Source organism: Phyllostomus hastatus, unplaced genomic scaffold (assembly GCF_019186645.2).
Source record: "Phyllostomus hastatus isolate PE091 unplaced genomic scaffold, TTU_PhHast_1.1 phas_scaffold_129, whole genome shotgun sequence".
NCBI lineage: Eukaryota > Metazoa > Chordata > Mammalia > Chiroptera > Phyllostomidae > Phyllostomus > Phyllostomus hastatus.
The window spans coordinates 29,998,670-30,020,146 of NW_025334009.1; the positions used below are offsets into that span (position 1 = coordinate 29,998,670).

The 21,477-nt window shown below is 42.6% G+C and overlaps 1 protein-coding gene across 2 annotated transcripts in view; it reads left to right on the forward strand.

Moving 5' to 3' along the window:
* The first annotated feature begins 10,598 nt into the window (after positions 1-10,598).
* Positions 10,599-21,477, forward strand: part of TMEM108 (transmembrane protein 108) — a 291,561-nt gene continuing 280,682 nt past the window's right edge. For both annotated transcript variants that reach the window (XM_045857052.1, XM_045857051.1), the window contains exons 1-2: positions 10,599-10,712; positions 17,612-17,726. The gene's annotated coding sequence lies outside the window, so the exon portion shown is untranslated. The remainder of the gene's footprint in view (positions 10,713-17,611; positions 17,727-21,477) is intronic.

The window sequence follows — 21,477 nt, forward strand, 5'->3', positions numbered from 1 at the left end:
CATGCTCCATACAGAGAGCCTCTCTCATTTTGATAGTTTTAGTTATTGTTCTGAAACTTGGACCACAGGACATCTTTCTTTTCTTTTAAAAAAATATTTTTAAATTACAGTTGACATACAACATTATATTAGTTTAAGGTATACAACATAGTGATTAGGCATTTATATACGGCATGAAGTGACCACTCTGATAAGCCTAGTTCCCATGTGGCATAGTACATAGTTATTATAATATTATTGACTATATTCCTTATGCTGTACTTTACATTCCTGTGACTATTTTTATAACTGGCAATTCGTACTTCTTAATCCCTTTCACCTTTATCTACAGGTCATATTTCATGGTGAACTGGACCACATGAAGGCTAAGGGTCTTAGATTGCTCATCTGACCTTAAGGGTTAGAACTGCATTACAACGCAAAACTTGAGGAGTATTTACCATATTCTTTCACCAAAGGCAGCATTAGGGGACATGTGACAGGGAGATAAATGGTCTACCTTCTGTGAACCACAAAAACCTAATAATGTATGGTTTTATAATTCACCTATTTGACAACAGTGTGGTGAATGCAGGGGTGGGTAGAGATGGAAGAGGGCATAAGGGGGGTAAATGGTAATGAAAAAAATATAATGAAAATATATATGTTGATTATTTTTATTTTCCTATATCATTCTCAGGAGTTATGAGTACCACAAATTATACCCATTGAATGAAATAGTACTTCCTTTATAAACCTCCCTAAACTCAAGTTTCAAAGAACCCTCTGCATTCCAGGACTCCAGAATTGGGTGATCGACCTATCTGTACTGCTGTGATATTGTAGGTTCTTATCGTCCCATTTCTTAGCTTTCACTATTCTGTGATGAAAAAGAAACATTCTTGCAGTTGGTCCCCTATGACAGCCTTCTGTCTGGTGGGGTCAGCCAAGCTGTCCTTCCTGGGGCTTCTTTTAGAGCCATGGTGGCTTTCCTGAATTTCAGTGACCAGAGGTGCACTAAGTTTTACTAAAAAGAATATATAGAGATATATTTCTTTTGAATGGTAGTCACCAATTGGCTGATCCTGAGTTGTCTCGCCACATTGGACTGACATCCTGGAACGATATTTCTCCTTTGGTCGTACGTAACCAATCCCAGAGAGCAATAGATTTTGAGTGTTCATTGATTACTTTTTCTTATATTGTTTTTTAGTTTGTCATTTAATGACAGTTCCGTGATTCTAGAGTGTGGTCTTTGGGCACAGGATCCCCCAAGGAGCTTGTAACAAATGCGCATGCTCAGCCCTCACCCAGACCCCCAAATCAGACTCCAGGGGTAAGGCCCAGCAGTTTGGTTTCACAAGCCCTCCAGGTGGCTCTGATGCATTCAAATTTGAGACCAATTGTTTGTGAATAGATAAATGAGATATGATGATACAAAAATTTGTAGGAGAGAAAATGTCTTTTTTTTTAAGGTTGTATTTATTTATTTTTAGAGAGAGGAGGAAAGAGGGAGAAAAAGAGGGAGAGAAACACCATGTAAGAGAAAAACATCGATCCATTGCCTCTTGTATGTGTACACACCCTGACCAGGGACCAAACCTGCAACTCAGGCATGTGCCCTGACTGGGAATAAAACCAGTGACATTTCATTTTGCAACACGATGTCCAACCAACTGAGTCACACAGGTCAGGGCAAGGAAATTTCTACTTAGAATTAGAAAAACTGGACTGTCAAGGAATGGGATATCAATATTGCTTTCTTTGGTTGTTAGGATTTGAGCAATATGTGTAAGTTATCAGTTGCTCGTATGTGGAGGACTACCTAGGTTTGATGATCTTACTAAAATTGGCAAGGGGAAAGGAAGAAACGTGAGAATAGAGAAAATAATTTAATCTGAGAGGAATTTAAATATTTGTACATGCACATATTAGTAGAAAGTACACAGAGCCTAGAAAGAAAAAGAAACACAAAAGAATATTAATGTCAGACCCTCTTAATAGGTAGTGACAATTTCCCAGTTCAGAGTGGAATCAGCAGAGATGGCCATAAAGGGAAGATTCTGAGAATGAGAACTTTGTTCATTTAACAAATGATTACTGAGTACCAGCTATTGTTCCAGGTGCCATTGTTCTTGTTTCATGAAGGACAAGGTGGAAATGGTCCCTGTCCTCACAGCATTTAGACCAGTGAGGGTCATGAATCACTGAACAGCACATGGTAGCACAGTGTAGTAGAAGGTGCATCAGAGGCTGTGCGAGGTAGCAGTGGGAGCTCAGGGGAGAGGTGCTGAGCCCTGACCAGGGCCCGGGGCCCAGGGAGTGGTGGTACTGGCCACCACGACAGAGATGACGTTTACAGCAGAGACATAATGTAGCAGTAAACTGAAGGAAACTGGTAAAGTACTTCTCTAAACCTCATTTCTCATGGTCTCCCTAAGGTGGAAAGCATTAGTCTCAGTTTGGGGTTTTAATAGAAAATGTGTGCATGAGGACTCATGACTGAGGAGAGAGATCTTGGACCATGGAAATAAAAAATTGGGGCAGAAGCATGGGACTGAGTCCAGAGCCCTCTCTGAAACCATTTCTAACCTTAGGAAGCACAGACGATTGTAACACTGGGGGAACTCAAGCCAAGAGAAAACAATTTTTCGAAATGTTTGAAAACGGAAGAATTGACTGTTTTCTCTAATGGGGAGAAGTGGAGAATATGGCTTTAGCTACTCCAAGATCCTCTCAGGAGCAATTACTGCTATAAGAGCTCTGAAGCATAAACAGCTGTCAGACTACATGGGAGGGCCATGGTTTGGGGTCCCATGTTAGCAGCAACTTTCGTCAGATGACTGTTGCTGCTGTAGCAGGAGATGGCTGATGGAATTCTAGTGGGAGCCCAGCACAAAAAAAATAGAAAATAGAAATAAAGAAAAGGAAAGAAGGGACAGACCACCTGGAATTTATTTTATTTCAGTTTTTCATTTTCACATTTTTATTTATTTACTGAAAAAATCTATCTCAAAGCAAGTAACATTTATTGAATGCTTACTATGTGCTAGGCTTTCAGTTTGTCTTAAACCTGCAACTTGAAGTGTAATTGGCCAATAAATTCACAAGAGTGGTCATTAATGTCAAGAGAGATAAGAAACAATGAGAAGAATGTGGACATGCATAATTCTATTCAGGTCTAGTCAAATAGCCATTTCCTTAAGTTATTTTGTCAGGCAAAGTAGTGGAGCCTATAATCGAGCTTAAAAAATGTTGACTATTTAAAGAAAAATAATCTTTGGGATTGCCTCATTTTCAGTTCTCTTTTGAATCCCTTTACATGAACGGGAGACAGCTTCACATTTGCATACACAAGTCACCTGTCCGAGTCTGCAGATTCTCCATCTCTCAGTCACGATGGTTTTTCCACATTGATTTTGTTCATCCTTCCAAAGCATCCTGAGTACAGGTCACTGTTACAGTCAGATAATTCTAGCTAGCCCATCTTTGTGGATATCATAGGAAAGGAAGCTTCTGTATTAGTTTTTCAGTATCTTAATTTGTGGCAAATAATTCGGCCTGTGAAATATGCTCCTTTCCCTTCCTGAGCAAATACTTTATCCCACCGAGATCAAAGGATTCCACTTCTTTAAGTGACTTTCTCCCTTTGACAAGTTGAAATAATCTCCTTTCATTGGTTTCGCAGACACTTGTAATATGCCCTTCAAAGCACTTTTGTTGTAGCTATTATTCTCCCTCCTCATATATAATTGATTGGGTTTCTTTAATTTCTTCACATGAACTCCCTTACTAATTTGGTAGAAAATGCCCTCTTTTTTCCTCTGATTATTTATATGGTTCTAGCAATTCTTTTGATGCATTTTTTTTAGAATTTTTTAAAAATTTTACTTATTTATTTTTAGAGAGGGAAGGGAGGAAGAGAGAGAGAGAGAGAAAGAGAGAAACATCAGTGTGCAGTTGCTGGGGGTCATGGCCTGCAACCCAGGCATGTGCCCTGACTAGGAGTCGAACCTGCGACACTTTGGTTCACAGCCCGTGCTCAATCCACTGAGCTATGCCAGCCAGGGCTGATGCATATTTTTTATGGAAAGGCAACAACAGTGAAAAGGTATATAGGCTTTTCTTGTGGGTTATTGACTTTTTTTAAGTCCTTCCTTCAGTTGTCTCCTAAATGAGGTCTATAGTTATCATATTTCCCTTTTTAAACATCTAGCATGTGTGGGATGGGTTTCTTGGTTTTCCCCTCTCCCAAGAGGATGTAGAATTTAATTATGTTATTAATTTTTGCTTAGTGGCTCACCCACAGCAATCTCCCGGGTCCATTTCTGAACCTGTTTAGGATGAAAGTTCTCTCGATTGCCTGTCCTTGTGTGATTTAGAAAGCCTTGCTCAATTTATTAACATCCAGCCCACGGCCCCCTCCCCCGCCCCACATTTCTCATCTTGATTGAGCAGTTGGTTACTTTGTGTTCTGATAATTAAAGCCTTCTATTATTATTATTATCTGGACAAACATTTTTATCTTTCCCAGTTCCACTTAACATTTTTGGTTTCACTATTTCACTTGGGTAATTTGTATTGGGGTTGGCCAGAAAGTCTGTTTAGTTTTTTTTCTGTAAAATAAATAATACATTTTTCACTTTAGCAATAACTTTATTTTTATATTTTAAATTATATTTTATTGATTATGCTATTACAGTTGTCCTAGTTTTTTCCCCTTTGCCTCCCTTCACCCAGCACCCCACACTCCCTCAGGCAATCCCCCCATCATTGTTCATGTCAATGGGTCACGTATATAAGTTCTTTGGCTACTCCATTTCCTATACTGTACTTTAAATCCCCATGGATATTCTGTACCTACCTATTTGTACTTCTTAATCCCCTCACCTCTTCACCCATTCCTCCATATTCCCCTCCCATCTGGCAACCACCAAAATGCTATGTGTCCATGATTCTGTCTCTGTTCTTGTTGGCTAGGTTTGTTTTTTAGATTCAATTGTTGATAGATATGTATTTACTGCCATTTTATTGTTCATAGTTTTGATCTTCCTTTTCTTAAATAAGTTTCTTTAACATTTCATATAATAATGGTTTGGTAATGATGAACTCCTTAACTTTTTTCTTATCTGGGAATAACTTCATCAATTTGGATATTTTGGGCATGCTGGCTATCATCCATGTGGTATAACATTGATTGTTCTCAATGTCCCGATTTGATTGTCGTCAACTTCAGCTGGTCTACCCAACCATGGAGCATCATCCAGCAAGAAATCTCCAGCACAAAACTTTGCAAACCACTTTTGACATGTTCAATCAGTCACAGCACCTTCTACCACACAAATCATTTTTTGCATTTCAGTTGCACTTTTACCTTTCTTGAAATAATAAGCATAATGTGCCAAAATGTTACTTGTTTCCATCTTCGATATTAAAATGGCTACACCAAAATTCACCAATTTTGATAAGTATTTTTTTAAATGCATGCTGATATGAGAACTTTCACAATACAATCTAACAAAGTTGTTTCATGAAGTTAAAGACAACTAAACACCACTAGAGCCATCTTACTGAAAGAAAAAAAAACAAAAACAAAACCCAAATGAACTTTTTGGCCAACCCATCAATACACATCTTTCCATATGGAGAAATTTCAATATGAATTGTTCTCTACAATGATAAATTTATATGAGAAGCCATAACACAACTCTATCTGTGACGTTTATTCTACAAATACTTTTTTATGTACCAGTTCTAGACACCAGGGTAAGCATGTGCCAGAGTCAAAAGTCATGGGCATCTATTCTGGTGAGGGTTGGGGTGGAGAGACAACAAAGAAATAATGTGTCATATGTTGATAGGAACTACAAAAAAAAATAACACAGGATGACAGTTTAGAGCAGCCCTTCTTTACCAGTCCTACCAGAGAATCAAGCTCTAATGCCCTAAGGCACTCTTTATATGCAATGAGTTAACTTTGCTCGGTGCAGCTAGAATGTTGCCAGCCACGTACCATCTTTGGAACTGGGGGGAAACAGCCATGGGTATCATTTTCTGCAGTGGGGTTTAATGCTCTCATGGACCTCTGGTTAAGAAAGTCTGGGTTAGAGAGGACAGGTGTGGGAGGGAACGCTACTTTGGATCATTTGACCTGGGCAGTTCTCTTTGACAGTAAGTTCTTTGAGCATAGACCTTAATTCAGTGAGGGAGGGAGGGCCCTGCAGACGCAAGATGGGGCAGAGTGTGTCAGCCAGAGCCAAGAGTGGGCTTGGTATTTCTGAGGAACAGTGAAGGTCGATGTGTCTGGAGTTGAGTTATCTATCAAGGGACAGAGGGCTGGGGATAACATCAGAGAAGTGGCTGGTGAGGGGTGGAGATGGCTGGCGGGACATGCCAGAGACATTTCTTCCTGCTTTCTTACAGTGGTGTGTGCCCTGCTTATAATATGGCACTTTTTGTTTTGAACTGTGATGGCTTAGTTAACCCAGCATGAGCCGACAGACAGGACTCATATCATGTTTTTATTGAATGAACCAGACCTCCTCACCTTACCCCTGCTTCTATTTGTGGTTTCTTCTGAAAGTTACCTGCACCAAAGTTGGACCACATGGAATTTCCAGTTCTGTTATCTTTTTCTTATATCAGTTTAGAACTTCCAAACATTTTATTTGGTAAGAATTTTCCTCATTTACATTTATGTTTTCTGTTATATGCATACAATATGGTGTTTCCTTCCATAAACTATTATCTGTCTTGTGGCTAAGTTTGCCAAGTGTGATATCTCCATCTAAAAAAAATCAAATTGTTGGAAGGGGTACATGGAGACTTTGAGTCTATTAATAATGTTTTATTTCTTAAGTCAGGGAGGTGTAGAGGAGCATATAATATTGTTATATATACATTGAAAGCCTGATGTATCATAAAATAAAAAGATTGTTTGTGTTCTTTACAGACAATATAAAGGATATAAGGAATAAAAACATACCTAAAAATGTCCAATGTGTTAGAACAAATTGGTACAGAGTTACAGTTAAGTGGAAAAGAAGGTACCAGTTATTAAAACACAGATACATAGATTTAAAATGTTCATCCTGGCTGGATTTATATGACAGATGATGACTAGAATCTTAGGTAATCTGTGGGTCTTTATGAATGGAATCAATTAAGTTTAGAGAAGCTATTATTGGTAGAGGGATAAAAACATACTTTAGCAATTATAAAGCAGTCTATGGGGGTTCTGATTGTACTTGAGCAATGGGTGAATTTCTGGAGACTCAGAGTTTATATCTCATCTCTCTTTTCTTTTCACATATACCTAATCTTGTTAAGGAATTTCTAGGAGGTAATGGGGCCTGAGGGGGGCAGGGACTACTTAAACTACCTCATGATTTTTATCACATACTAGCATACCCATTTCCTGAGACAGGATAGCCAGGTTACATATGTAAGCGAGCAGTCTGAAAAACAAAAACTGAATACCAGCCTGGATGTTCTTTTTCAAGTTCCTCAAGCAAGAATCTCTTTGTTTCTTGTTGCCTCTTTCTGTAACAATGACACTCTCAAAGAGAAACAAAAATGCTTTCCTTCTAGTTAAAAATTTAAATTACTCATGCTAGTTAAATATCACTGCACACTGTCCTTATTTTACCCAGGAGATAAAGCTACAAGTTTACAAGGTGAGAAAAATTTCTCCCCCATGTAAATGCTGTGAAATATATTTTTAAAAAGTGTCAGAGCAGGAAGAAAGCTAGTTTTTGGGCTCACATGTTGGGCTTCCATGTTTCTGATGTGGCAAATAAAGTCACTCTTGAGCTATTGTTGGTGGGGCGTTCTGAGGGGGCCCCACTAATTCAGTGAAGAACTAGGTCACACCCCACTATGGCAAATGTCACTCCACAGAAAACCTCTGAGTGACAACAGCTTTCCAAGATCCAGACACTGATCACTTTATTTCGAAGAATAACGGAATTTGATAAAACTACTCCAAAGAGGATTGAGACCTTCCCCTCCTTTCTTTAGGGAGCACGGCAAACTAAACTAATAACACAGCTATTTTATGTGAGATTTTGCCGTTAGTATCTAGATGTTCTGTATCACAAGGTACATCTTGAACTCAAATTTAACCAGTATTGGCTTGGAAATTTTTACAGGAGTGAGGCTAGATGAGGTTGTAGGGGCTGGGGGTATAGGCAGGGCAGCTGGGAATCTGCATTTTAACAAGTACTCCAGGTGATTTTGTTACACACTTTGGTTAATAGAGAATAACTCTATGATACACAAACAGAAATTGGCTTTTCGTTAACAAGGGTGTAAAGCCAGTGATGAAATAATCAGAGAGTTGATTAGTTTGTTATGGTTAACAAAAGGTAACAGGTTCTTTTTGCAGCATTTATTCAATCAACTGGAATTACACCTAGTCATGGACCTGGCTTTTCAATTTTTCAGTTTGTTCCACTGAATAGTTTTTGGAGCATTTTTTACCTATGCATTATTTGTGGCCTTTAGAAAAATCTGTTCTCACAAATTATGTGGACACTTTCCTCTGTTTTCAGAATCTTTATGTGATTAGTGATTTGGGTCACAGAGTTGGCTCTCTCTTGTTGAAGAATGAGTCCATTGGCCTGGCAGCTGATGCAGGTGCTCTCGGCATAGCTGCCTGCAAATCACCTGAGCAATGTTTTAAACCTGTAGTTGCCCAGGCCCCACTTGTCACCCCAATTGGAATATCTGGGCAAAGGACCCCAAAATCTCTTTCCTTAAAAGCTTTCCTGTGCAGTCCGGCTGGAGAACCACTGGTTTAATGACAGCAAAAGCAACTTTCTTTGAGACTTGCAAATATTTTTCTCCATTTTTATTGATTTTATTGGGTTGACACTGGTTAACAAAATTGTATGGATTTCAGGTGCACTGTTCTATAACACATCATCTGGACGTTCTATTGTATGTTCACTCCCCCATCAAGTCTTTGTTCATCAAACATGTTTTTCTTTTTTTAATTCTCACCTAAGGATATGTTTGTTGATTTAGAGAGAGAGAGGAAGGAGAGAAAGCAAAACATTGATGTAACAGTGAAATATTGATCAACATTGATTGATTGCCTCCCACATGTGCCCCAACAGGTGATCGAACCACAACCTATATATGTGCCATGACTGGGAATCAAACTTGCAACCTTTTGGTGAATGGGACCATGCTCCAACTAAGTGAGCTACCTGGCCAGGGCCATAGTTTTCCTGAGTAGACATTTCTTTATGCTTGTTATACAGCCAGCACCACTGTGGTGCCCCATGCGATGTGTTCCCCGAAACTCTGAATTTTGTGCTATGCCACCTCTGACAGAAATGTAATGAACAATGTCTACAATTGCTGGGTGGGCTTCACTTCTGGAGCTGGTAAGACAGAGAGGCCCAAGACACACTGAAAGGGTGCAGTTTAATCTAAGTGGCAGTGTGATCACATTCACACGCAGCAAGAGCAAACTGCTAGAAGCAGCGTCATGTCACCTGGTCTGAAGAGCTGGGGGAAGAAGGCTTTGGGGTGTTTGGCACTTAGACCTTTGAATCACTTCAGCACACTATTGGGGGTAACAAGAGCTTGATTATGCTGAACAACAAAGAATCTGGCTGGCCAGTCTGAAAATACTTAGTTTAGGTCAAATTTGAGAGATGGCAGAGACACTGGGCTTCCTCACTTCCAGACTCTGGAAATACTAACGAGATATCTGGGCAATTTTTGAGACTCCTAAAATAGGGTATTTTACAGCTTCTCTGGCTTATGCCTGAATTATCCAAGATGCTGAGACCATTAGCTTTCTGCATGTGTTTTCTATATGCCTTGTCCCGAGTTTGCCTGTGTAGTTCTACAAAAGACTGTAAGTTTCCAGAAACTACTTATCTTGCCTCTCTCTGGCCAAGGGTAGAGCACAATGGCACTCAGATGCATGTGCCCCATGCTTTAGGGTGACCTAATGTTCTGTAGAAAGAATACGTAGGCCCCACTTCTGGTTTCCATACTCCAACCATCACACTGGCACAGGTTTCTGCCCCAGAGACCAAGGGTGGGTAATGTGGAAATTAAGCACACCTTCCCTCAGCCGGTGCCCAAACTAAGAGCCGTGGCCAGGGCACCCCATATTTAGTCAGTCACTGGAATGCATTCTGTCAGTGAAGGTAGGAAAAGGAAAGGTCTTGAAAGTTTTAGATAACAGGGAGCAGGGGTTCCCACCATCATTTTCTGACAGATGCCCTTAAAATCTTGCTGCTTAAAGGGTAGATCTCAGATCAGGAGCATCATCATCACCACCTGGAGCTGTTAGCACAGAATAATCTGGGGTCCCCAACCCAGACTTACTGGATCAGAATGCTCCTTTTAACAAGACACGCAAGCAATGACTATTTAGCATCTCAGATACCCATTGGAGCCCCAGTCAGCCCCAGGAAAACAGAGACTCAGGCCTTTGGGCACACGTCGCACCCGCTCCACAGGGTAGCAACTGAACCTCCAGGGACATCGGAGAGGGTGCTGCCGAGGGCAATTTGGTGATTGGCTTACCTACCACGTGACCGGCGCTGGGCCTCCCGCGTTACCTGATTGGCTCTTGCAGAAGATGACGGACAGGGCTTGGTCTGAGGGGCGCGCGCGGGGGAGTGAAGGCGCGAGAACGCGAGTGCGCGTGCGCGTGCGGCGGGGCTTTCTCCAGAGCCGTCGGAGGGAGCTGGAGCACTTCTCCCGAGGTAACCGCTGCCGCGGGGCTGCCCCCAGCCTCTCCGCGCCCGGGTGTTGGCGAGAGGGGTGGGTAGGGCCGGGCTTACTGGAGGCGATCTGGGGTCCACCCGCCCGGGCAGTCCCGCTTCGGGGAGGATGCGGACCCGGGCTCAGCCACCCCCTCCGTGCCTCGGTTTCCCCCTTCCTACCTTGTAACGCAACTCCCCATCCATCTCACCGCGGTGACGGGTCCACCCGAGGGGAGTTGCCCCCCTGGCAGTCTGTCCTCCGCTTTTGTTTCCCGCCCGCACCGGCCCCCTCCCCAGGTAAAGGGTGAGTGAGGGTGGTGCAGCGGGGGCATCACGGGCGCCGGGCCGGGGCCAGGGCGAAAATGGCATTAGGACCTGTCACACGTGAGAGCGAAAAAAATGTAGTGTCACTTTGGCCAAGCCGCGGGACCCAACTAATCCGGCGGCGGCCCGCGAAGCCGAATTCCTAGCGCAGCTGTGCCGGCGAGCTGGGGGCAGGACCGCCGTTCCGAGTGCAGGTGCCGCCCCATGAAAGGCTTCTCTGTACCTGCCCGCGAGCCCTCAGCCCGGAGTTGCACCGAAATCGAACGCCTGAAGCCTGCTCCAGGAATCCAGGGCTTCGTTAAGAGGCGGATTTTTTTTTTTTTTTTTTAAGCGGTTGGGTCTTGGTAGAGCAGGTCTAAATGGGAGGCTACAAAAAGGAATTACAGATGCAGTGAAACTGATGACTGGTAAATTGTGTGGAGGGAAATGCCTGCAGTGAACTGCAGACCAGACCATCGCTGGAGATTCTTCTTCAAGAAGACAGGGGCCTAGGGCGGGGGTGGGGGGTGGGGGTAGGGGGTGGTAATCTCTGTAAACTGAGGTTTTTTCTGGGGAGTAATTACTTTCAGCGTGTTAATGGGCTGAAAGGAGAAGAGAAGCGAAGGTCTAAATTACACCTATTCAGACCTCCTTCATTCTTTGAGAAGTGCATGTCTAAAGAAGACTGGGTACCGAAAGCTATGTGTGTGTGTGCTGGGAGGGGTGGGGATGTCTTTTTTAAGTCATACTTTAAAAAGGGAGGGTGTGTGCAAGGCATCCCCTGCCTGGCTCTCCTCTTTCTCCCCAGGCCTGCACTGCAAGGGCACGCTGTGCACCTTGTAATGGAATACAAAAAGTTCACTTCATTTTCCACTGGTGGACTAATTAGCTAATTTATCTGATGTATCTAGTAGTCTACTCAGTAAGAAATGGTTCAACTAACTGTCATTAGGGAGATTTACTGGGTGCTGGAGTTTCACTGTAATCCACTCAGAACTTACTCTGGTATGAGGTGGACAAGAATCTTTTCACCTGGTTTCTCTGAGAAATCTTGATACTGCTTCAAAGCCCTTTTATAACACCTTCCCCATACAAAGTTTTGTTTTTTAAGGGAATGATGTGATTTTTTCATACATCTAAGACACACCTCATGCCTGTGAAATGTCTACGCATGCTGAGAAATTAATTTACTTGGCAAGTTAAACCGAGGAGGGAACACTTAAATTCATTAGGGGGAATCAGAACTAACATTTATCAGCTGCAACACATCAACTTCTGGTGGTTTTCTGAGGCAAATGAAAGTAGGAGAAGTTGCTGCAAAGCTTGTTGGGAATATAACAAATGACCCTGGTGAAGTGTAGTCACCTGATAAATTGGGACATAAAGCAAATTAGTGGGAATAATTTAAAAACTTGTCAGTGATCCGTTTTTCAGCTGGTATGTGACAGGGGAGAGGAAGGAATTCTGAATGTGGAGTAGGTGATATACTTTGAAAGGTATTCTTTTGTGTATTTTTCAGATGTCACTTTTGTTAACATAAACTACACAGAGGGCATGTGGTGTTTAGGTTTAGCCCTGGAAGGGGGGCAGGGGTTTTGAAAAGGTTGAGAAACACTTATTAGGATACACAAGGGAAAACAGGAAGATTGGCAGGCTTAGTTCATTTTGGAGGAAGCAGCGTACCTCAGTGACCTCCAGGACAAGGATTTATTCTCTGATTCAATAAAAGCCCAATCGGGTTGCTTTCAAAGCAACGACAAAATCATTTCCTGTGGTTGTTTCTGTCCCCTGGGTCAGGGATGGGGAGGAGGGAGAGCGACTGAGAGAGATTAGAGCCCGACCTGCATGCCTAAGCAGTGGTGTCCTCTGAGCAGGATCTGTGTCACATTGTGTGACTGTAAGAGCCTTCACGTTGGGAAGAGTCTGAGCTCCTTCCCTGGGTCACATGCTGTAAAATACACTGAAGACACGGCTACAGGTGGGGGCATGGGTGAGATCACCTGATAGAAAAGCACTGAGGGGAAAGGAGAGCCAGGAAGTGTTCCATTCAGTCAGGCTCTGCTGCTTGCCTTTGGAGCCTTGAGGCATTTCCACGCAGCGTTGCCTCATTTATTGGCTAGCCTGGCGGGGCTTTCGATGGCTTCCAGAAAACCTACCTTTCACGAACGAGTCTCCTGTGGAGGTTCCATGGCTCAGATTATAAACATCAGTTATGCTTGTAATATGCTCTAGAAAAGAAGGGCTCACAAAGACAGAAATCCAGGCTGCCGTTCTTTCGGGTCCTTGGCGCACGTTACCCACCGGCTCCCAGAAAACAAGTTGCGCCCTCCCTACCAGTAGATGGCACTGCTGCCTCTGGGAATTCCTGGAGGAGAGGGGGGGAAAAAACGGAGCTAGCTAACCAGCTGTGTGTAGCCTCTATTCTAGGAGATTTTGAAACGCCGTGTCAGGTCTTAGTCAAAGAGAATCTTTTTTAAAAAGTTCTGAAAGCCAGACCATTTATATAAGGTAGGAATAATGTGTGTTGTGGGGAATTGAGGAATGGGTGTGGTTACTTCCCTGGTTGTATGTGTGCGTCCCAGGGGGTAAGGCCGCGGGTAAACTAATGAGCACAGGGTTTGAAAGCATGTGGCAGACCTGTCGGTTAATTGAATGAGGTTGAAATCATGATTAGATCAAAATTCCCAGCACTTTCATAGCTACTAATTCTTTGGATGTAAAACTAGTCTACACACATGGGCTGTGGGAATGTACACATGGGACTTTTCAACCTGATCAGTATGCGATACTTAGGTTCTCTGGAGGTAGTGGTGAGGGCATTAGTAAAGATAATGCCGGTTTAAGTGGTTACTTTACTTCCTGGCTGTCCAGAGAAGGTAGCTCAAAGTTACCGTGAATCAGTTGCTTCCTAGAATACGTGTCAGGAATTTTCAAGTTTTAGATTTTCTTAGCTAATGTTGTCCTTCCAAAATTACATTAACAGTCAAAATCTTGAACTTTGGTTTTCTTGACCTTATTAGTCAGAGTTCATTCATCCATTCCCTTCTTTTGAAAAAGTTATTCTTTATTTTTGGTCACTGATTGTTCTTTGAAATGGATTTTGTAGCCATGACATTGGAGGGCGGTGGGTGCTGTTGCCACTGAGGTTACATTGTATATGAGAGCCTCACCTTTGACCTGTCGGAGGTAGAGGGCATTGCTGCTGCTGCATGTCATCACCCCAGTCACCTGCTTCCTCCTGTAGTTCTCCTCCCACAGGTCAGCTTATCTGAGGTTTATTTCTGTCTCTCTTCAAATGAACCGATGAGCGGGTTTGTACTCCCAATGCCTAAAACTGAGATGCTGCCGGTGCTAGATGGTAGTAGTGACAACAGCTTCTATTAACATTGCCTTGTCATGTGACCTCAAATCAACCTTCTTGCCTTTCTGAGCCTCAGTTTTCCTACCTGGTCACTGGGAGGGATTGGTAAGGTGGCACATGTCTCAAAATTTCTTCCAAGTCTAAAATTCTATGGCTAGGTGATTCTCTTAAGGTATTCCTGAAGCCTCTGAAAAATTCTCATCTAGGAGGTATTTGCATACTGTGAGCCTAGGACAAAAAGAAATCTCACTAATAGTTCTTCTCAGAGAAATGATTGTGCATTGTCTTAGAATCCTAATAATTCAGAGGTAGAAGACATCCTAGAGATGGCTTAACCCAACCTTCTCATCTGATAGACAGGGACTTGCAACTCAGAGCTGAGTTGATGTGACCAAGCGAATAGAGTTGATGGCAGAGACCTGGTTAGAGAGTGAGGACCATGCTGGGACTGATCTCAGCCTCCCCTCCTCCAGTGCCGCCTTTCTTCATCTGCCGTTAGTACACAGAATATGCTGTGTGTACAGGGCTGGAGCCAAAAAAATTCTGAGTAATTCCTTAATGTAGGATTTTAAAGCCACAGCACCAATAGTGTTGCATTTGGATAGAAGTTCAAGGTCAGGCTTCTCTGTGCAGCTCTTTCTTTTCTTCACTGACTGATCCTGAGCAGGATTCTTTACTTTGCATCTTTGATTTTTTTTTCAACTTTTCTGCATAAAAATTCCTGTAAGAAAGAACTTTCACCATCCTGGAAGAGTCATTCCCCGATCAGATGTCCTTAAATTGGGTCCATAGACCCTCTGAGGCTGTGTGGATGGAAGAGTATTTCCATGTAATTGGAGTCCTTTGTAATCATATACATTTTCTCTATACATTTTAACACATTATTCTGAGGAGGTTTGTAGGCTTCAACAGGTTGCCAGAGGCCCCATGGCACAAAAACAGGGTAAAAGTTCTATAGTAGGTTCTGGAAAACTGCCAGGATGGGAGAATTTTTGAGGAGCTGAAGAAATTATGGTGGAAGAGGGTTTGGGGATGGAACACAGAAGTAAACTTAAGATATTCTTACAACATTTTACCTTTATTAAACTGTTTCAAATTGCTCATTCAGTGAAGATCCTAGTAGCATTTTAGCCATCCTAAATTGATAATGGATGTGCAAGTATTGATTGCCATTTATCATTCCTTGTTCAATAAGTACTTCCTCCTAACTTTACCAAAACACTTTCAACAGTGCTTTATTAGAGATGACATGCATACTTAGAGCCTTCTTCCCCAGTTTGATTTGATTTCCAGACAAGTCAATGCCTTTTTGACTTATGAATTAAGAGTTTCTGACTCCTATCTTTTCTTTCTGTGACCCTAACATTTTACCTTTTAGGACTCACCATGGTCTCAGAGATGGAAAATGATTTGCATGCCTGGGATAAAAAATCTTGAGGTCCCTAGGATTTACCACAGAAACCACTGCTCCTCTTTGGCTCATTCTCTTATTTTTCTTTCTGTTTGAACTCCAGGTTCTCTCTTTTTCAAATTGTTCCCAAATATGAGTGACTCAGAGTTTGTATGTCTTGAAAATAAAAACTCTTGATCTTGCCAGAAGGTATGCAGAAGTTAAATTGTGTTCAAGTCACATTCTGGACAAGTGGGGCGTCAGTTTGGAGATCACTACATTTTGAAGATCATCTGCTTGAAAAGCTCTTGATGTCTGTCCTGTGCTGCCTTGCTGACATTTGGTACTGTGGTGACCCATGCTGGTGGATGTCACCTCCTGGTAATTTTTTGGGTATGGGCCAGAGTAGTATTTGTTCTTGATTTAGAAGAAGAATAAAAAAGGACCTTTTCTTCTTCAGAAGGTTGATGTCAGTTGAGTTTATGTTACAGAAAAATATCAAACTTGTGAACTCTGGTCCCAGTGCACTGAGTTATTGTGAGATTTGGGAGGCGTCATAGACTTCTCTGAGTTTGCTTCCTTGTCCGGCAAATATAAGTAGAAAGCAGTGACCACTGAAATTCCAATTCTAGGTCCTGTGACTCAGTAAAATTCCCCTTGGTACATAGGCCAAACATGTCCTAAAAATGCTGGCTCATTGGGAATTCATTTACAGGCACAGTCAGTGCCGAGACAAGACATACCTGCAAATCACTTTGTGGTTTGCAGACAGATTCTGTAATTCTTCACCTCTGTTCTACTTAAAGTGTGATTGAGGAACAGCATTGATATCCTCTGGGAGCTTGTTAGAAATGCAGAATGTCAGGCCCAACCCAGGACCTCTTGAATCAGAATCTGCATTCTATCAAGATGCCCAGGTGCTCTGCATGCATGTTATAATATGAAGAATGCTATGTCTCATTTTTGAGTCTCACATTGACCTCCTGGGTCAATGAGGAAAACAGTATTTTACATAGAAGAAAATCAGGAAACAAAGACTCGGTTGTTAAGTAACTAAACTGTGCTAGTGTCTGACCTAGAGCTCTGTACTTTATTTATTTTATTTTTCTAAGATTTTATTTATTTATTTTAGAGGGGAAGGGAAGGAGAAAGAGAAGGAGAGAAACATCAATGTGTGGTTGCCTCTGGCATGCTGCCTACTGGGGACCTGGCCTACAACCCAGGCATGTGCCCTGACTGGGAATCAAACCAATGACCCTTTGGTTCCCAGGGTGGTGCTCAATCCACTGAGCCACACCAGCCAGGGCCAGAACTCTGTACTTTAAACCTAATGTTGCTTCTTCGGGTTGGCTAGACTCAAGATTGTATGATAGAGACTAACTAGCTGCCTGGCAGCCTATGGGCTTGGTTGTGATCATGTGTCTGAGTTCTAGCCAAGAGAATGTAGACAAATGTGCAAAAGTGTTGTGATCCACTTCTGGGAACAATCACAGCAAGAGAGAGTGCCCATGTGAGTTCCTCCATGTTCTACACTCCTAGCAGGCTGGAATGCAGAGGTCCCCTGGGGCAAGCTTGGAAATTACGGTTTTAAGATCGCAGAACTTTTTCAGCCTGGGTGCCTAGATCACTGATTAGGGAGGGCCACTCCATCAACTCACCTGTTCACCTGTCCAGTATGTATACAGAAACCAGAAATAAAGTTTTATTGAGTTTGAGTCACTACATGCGTTTGGGTCCATGTTAGGCACTCAGCCTACTTTAACATACTCACTTGAGCAGTGGTTTGGGGCTTGAAGTTATTGGTCTTTTGGTCTAATGCATTCATTCATTCTTCATCTTTGACAGTTGGTGATCAGTCGGTAGTCGTCCAACATGCAGAAGTGAGTAGTGAAAAGCAGCAGAGCTGATGGGTCGTGAGGATGTAAGTGTGCTTGAAGGCTCTCACACCCCCTACTCCAGGGTAAGTCAAAGGCACACTCCACCGTTGTTTCTCTGGTTTTACTGAGTCATAGAGGCTCTTGTCTCAACAGTTCCTTGGAGTCAGTGTAGTGGGGTGCCCTGTCTATGGAAGGTTCTCAAACCTTTTATTGATTCAATTCATAGACACAGTGAATCAGCAATTACGAAGATAAAACCATGATCGGAGTGATGGGATGGAAGCTGTGCATAGAAATACTCAACACAAGGATTTTCAATGAGTTTGCATGGAACGTACTCACATGTGTGAGGAGGTAGTTGTTGGGCCCTTCCTGAGACGGGAGCTAGGCCTGTTTCTTTCTCGTAGCCATTTCATGTTGTTATCAGCTGGCTCATCTTCCTCTCTCAGCCTCCCACTCCTTCGTGGATCGACTTTCCTTCATCAATGACTTTTTTCCAGGAGGGGGAACAGCTTACCAGAGAGTTGATGATTCCAAGTTTGGCAGATAATGGCACCAGCAAAGCCTGTGGCTCTGTCCGTTCCATTTTATTTTATCCAGTGTCACTGGAAGTCGTATGTCCATTAGTTCCTCTTCTGTTTGCAGTCCCTCTGACAATGGCTGTGGGCATTGGGAACATTACAGCCAAAGTTGGCTTTGGATCTTCATTTATGCTGAAGATTTTTGAGACCAAAAGGAGAAATTTACTGTTTGATGTATCTTCCTCAGTGTCTGTATGGAGGTTCAGGAAGGAGAGGTGGAGAGGATACCCCATCCTTTCTGAGCTCTTCAACTTCTGGTGTGTAAACTAAAACTAGACTCCTTAAAGAAAAAACCATAATTAATATAAATCTAAGCAGAGATAAGGATGGGTGGGAAAGAGGGATGGGATTTTTTAAAAAAGTACTCAGCTGAAAAACTGGGTGGAGGGTTGATTAAGCAGCTTAGCTCAATACTGTGGAACCCTAGTCAGATAACTCCCATTACCCAGACTCAGACAGAGGGCACCCAGGAAGGCTGGTGTCCTTTGGTGCCTCACGTGGCTCAGTGGTGAGTACAATTTACTGAACAAAACAGACAATGAGGGGCTGTAGCTCTCTGGAGATTCCCACAAACATACTGCTGCTCTGGAGTGATGCACCTGCTTAGAGACAAGCAAGGCAGAGAAGAGGCAGCTGCGAAGTGTGCCGACAGCTGAAGAATCCAGACAAGCACTCAGACTCGGACCATAGCTCCAGGCCTGGGGGCTGCCTACGAAGGGACCTGGTCTCGTCCAGGTTTTCTCCTGAAAGGACAGGAGCTGGACTTTGCTCTCTTTCCTCATTTTCTCAGTGTCTGTGGGGGATTGTTCCAGGTAGTACCGTATTTGCATATAACCTGTATTTGCATACAGGCTCCAGCAAGGTGTGCCTAGCACTCTGTTCCTGTGGAGTCAGTGTAGAACTCAGTGCATGGCAAATCCAAGTTTTGGTTTTTGGAACTTTGTAGGATTTAGTCCTCAAATATTTTCAATCCATGGTTAATTGAATTTGAGGATGTGAAATCCATGGATACAAAGAACCAATTGTATCTTCTATTTTAGAAGTGACTAAAAAGTGTAGCATGCCAAAATAGTACTTGACTGGCATGTTTCTGTGTAAGTACTGCACAGGGATCACATTGTAGAGAGAGCCATTCATTAACTATTGATTAGAGGGCAAAAACAGTGATGTTAGAGAAGCTGGGGAATCGGGTTCCCATTCTCAGCACCATTGACATTCTGAGCTAGGCAGCTTGTTGTTGGGGGGCTGTCCTGGGTACTATAGTGTGCTTAGTGGCATCCATAGCCTCTGCCTACTAGATGCCAGTTGTGCCACCTCCCCCCAGTCATGACAATCACAAATGTCCTCAGACATTCCTAAATGCCCTTGAGTGGAAAAACTGCCCCTGGTTGAGAACCGTTGCTGGAGGAGCACAGTGATTTAATCTTGCTCTGAGTTTCCCTGGGACTGTGTTTTAACCTTCTGGCCTCATTTTGGTATAGTTTCCCTACCGGCAAAACAGACACAGTATTAATAACTCAACCTAATAAGGTGATATACATAGGTTACTGTGTGACTACTTGGGAGCGCTACAAATGCTAAGAAACATTACCTGGCTCACCAGATTTCCAGGACCCAATGATCGCTCGTAATCCTTGTGATGGCAGTAACTGAGCAGCAGTGGCATTTGAAGAGGGGCAGAGGGCCAGTGGTGTGGGAAGTGATGAACCGTCCGGGATTCTGATTTTACTTGAAGACTTCATGTCCTAGTTTATTACAACACTATATTCTGGTTGAAGTCTTTCTTTTGGAAAATTGGGGAGGGGGGAGGGGACTGGGTGAAAAAGGTGAAGGGTAAACAAAACAAAACACAACAGAATACCTCATGTGGTGGTCACCAGAGGGAAGAGGGGCTTGTGGAAGGTGGAGAAGGGTAAAGGGTGGGGGGGTAAATGGTGATGGAAGGAGACTTGACTTGGGGTGGGGAACACATAGTACAGTGTATAGATGATATATTATAGAATTTTACCCCTGAAGCCTATATAATTTTATTAACCAATGTCACCCCAATAAATTCAATTAAAAATGGGAGAGTGGAGTAGGCAGAAAGAAGGCTACTCGGAAGAGCAAAGAAATTACTTTTGACAACATGATCTTTTACTGTTAAAGGGACTCATGTATAATTAGACAAAAGAACAGAAAGAAGTAACCCCTCAAAGAAAAATATCCTCCTGAATGATTACAGATCCTAGAATAGATTTTGCAGGTAATAAGATAAAGACCAGTGAATGTTCGGAGAAAGCTGTTTTTATCCTAGAACTTTTATAGTTGTTTCTTCTCTTCTTTGGTAATATGGAAAGGGGTATTTTCAACACATTGCCTGTGAATGATAAACAAAATGCTTTAATATGACATGTGTTCTTTTGGTACTGTTACATTACTCCGTGTTGGAATGGTGAGAGAGATCACCTCCCCAGCCTGATCCTGAATACAATATTATGTCTTTTTAATAAAAAGCCTCAGGTTGGCTCTCAGATAGGGCCAGTGCAGGTATTAGATGTGAACTGTCCTGGCAGATTTGAGTTCAGCCTTGCTGAGCATCCGGTCCTTGTAATTAGTAGACACACTCAAGAAACTTACAACAAATGTGCTCCACTGTGGATTTAATATGTGGAGAAGCCATCTTAGACTGTCTTGTTTATTTACGTTCTGTCATACATGTAGGGTCGTAGGTTTTAAGCAAACTGTGTCAGAATATTTGAGAAGGATGCTATGTACCTTGAAGAAGGAGGCACTTTAGTGTAGCAGAAAGGTGACAAACGAAAACAGCTCCAGTTTGATAGAGGCAGGCTGGGGTCTAAATGTTCATGTTTTCATTCTAGTGCTACTCAGTTTTGGCCCTGGACCACCAGCATCAGAATCCCCTGGGCACTTGTTTGAAGTGTTTAGACCTACTGAATCAGCAACTCTGGGAGTGAGTCTAGTACTCTGTGCTTAACCACACCTCCAGGTTACCCTGATGGAGACAGAAAGTTGAGAAGCAGTGCTCTCCTGATTTCTGATGTAGTGACATCTTAATGAATTGTGTCGGTGGTGAGGAGGGTACTGAGAAAAGTATTTTTCCAGGTGGTCAGAAGGTATGTAAGATTTTTCTTGTGCTGACCGCATAGATCATTTTCCCAAAACCTGGTCTGAGCTTTTTCCTGCATTGTCCAAGACAAGAGCCACTAGCCACATGGGTTTCTTTTTATTTGAATTAATTTAAATTGAATAA